General features: G+C 43.2%; 1 non-coding gene across 1 annotated transcript; it reads left to right on the forward strand.

Annotated features, from left to right (window-relative positions):
- The first annotated feature begins 252 nt into the window (after positions 1-252).
- LOC147928871 (small nucleolar RNA R71) lies at positions 253-359 on the forward strand. The gene has a single exon (XR_015581102.1). It is a non-coding gene; the product is annotated as a small nucleolar RNA R71 (small nucleolar RNA).
- Positions 360-1,779: the final 1,420 nt, after the last annotated feature.

Consider the following 1,779-nt stretch of genomic DNA (forward strand, 5'->3'; position numbering starts at 1 on the left):
AAGAGGCGGTCAAGCTTCTCATTAACGTTCTTGAGGTCCCTCTTGTACTTCTCCTCAGACACAGTGTCGCCCCTAACTGTGCGGTCATAGTCCTCGTTATAATTGCCATCAGACTGGGCGAGGTTTTCAACGAGTTCCCATCCTTCATTGACGTCCTTGTTCAGGAAGTTTCCGTTTGAAGCAGTGTCAAGCAGCATGCGTATCTTTGGTATCACACCACGGTAGAGAGTGCTCAGCAGTGACTCGTTGCTAAAACCATGGTGTGGACACTGGCTGTGGTAGCCCTTGAAGCTCTCCCAGGCTTCACAGAATGATTCTGAGCTCTTCTGAGTAAAGCTGGAAATCTCATTCATGAGACGTGCCGTTCTGGAGTTGGAGAAAAACTTGGCCAAGAAGGCTTTCTTGCAGGCGTCCCAAGTGGTGATTGATCCCTTGGAAAGGTTTTTCTCCCATTGATGAGCTTTGTCTCCCAGGGAGAATGGGAAGAGTCGCAACTTGTAACCGTCCTCACTCACAGCCGTTGATCTTGGTAAGACTGCACAGACGGTCAAACTCGTCCAGGTGGTCGAGTGAATCCTCCATAGGCAACCCGTGGAACTTGTTGCCTTGGATCATGGAGATCAGACCACTTTTGATTTCGAAGTTGTTGTTCTGCACGGCAGGAGGGACGATTCCAGCACGCTGAGTGTGAGTGTTCGGTGCATCCCCAGCACCAATGTTTTGCGGTCCCGGATTTGGTCCATTCTGTTGGTCCATATTGACTGGTGCGGGATGATCAGCGAGTTGACGAACTTGTCGTGGTCTTTGTAACTGGTTGATATTGTCGCTAGCAGGAAGGAGGTTTTGATGTCCTCTTGATCTGGTGTGCATGCAACGTTGCAATCAACAGGTTCCTTATGTAAAACAAACAAGCAGACAACCAAAACAAGTCAGTACTCAGAATGATATGTGTAAAAGAACTTAATCTTGCAAAACTTGAAATCTTAAATGTAGCAAAACGAATCCCAAATGGCAACGGCGCCAAATTGATACTAAGATTTTTGTGTCTCCTAATAGGTCTCAATTAACCTTATGCGTTGTAATACTTAAGGTGTCAATCCAGTTGGGAAAGTTTACTATCACTCAAGATGCAATCAAGAAGTCACAAGTTAAGCCAATTCAAAGAGTGTTTTTATGTAACAATCCTAGAATGATTAAATGCAAAACGGAAATGAGTCACAGAACTAGAAACGAGAATGCATGACAAGAAGCGAAAATGAATAAAAACATAAATGAGTCTAAGCATGAACTAGAAAGCAGGAAACGAAACAATTCCACGAATGTAATAAAAATCAGAAAGAAAGAAGTCCTAAGGGTGGGAGTAATTGACGTCGGTGGAGTATCCTAGTCTACAGAGTGTTTAACATGCCACAAGCAATCTATCCCTAGACAATGAACATCACTTCTTAGCTAATCCAATCTTTTGACAAAAGCTACTCAAACTCAACCACTTCCAAACCTAGCTCTCGCTAGAGAAACATGATCAAGCATGGCATGAAAAACAAGTTCATTCACATCAACAAACATCCTAGACAACTAATCTCTTAGGCTAGGAACGTAAGTCTCTGGCACTAGTTGGTCAAACATTTCATCAAACACCTTTTGGGTGTGGAAATGTCACAAACCTAGTCCCAATTGATCTGAGAAAAACTAATATTTCTTAGTCTAGTCCAGAAGGGAATCATACAATCAACGCTTAAACACTCTACATCCTAAAATCCTCCACCTAATCTATCCCAT

This window comes from Camelina sativa, chromosome 14 (assembly GCF_030686135.1).
Source record: "Camelina sativa cultivar CO46 ecotype springtype chromosome 14, ASM3068613v1".
Taxonomy (NCBI): domain Eukaryota; kingdom Viridiplantae; phylum Streptophyta; class Magnoliopsida; order Brassicales; family Brassicaceae; genus Camelina; species Camelina sativa.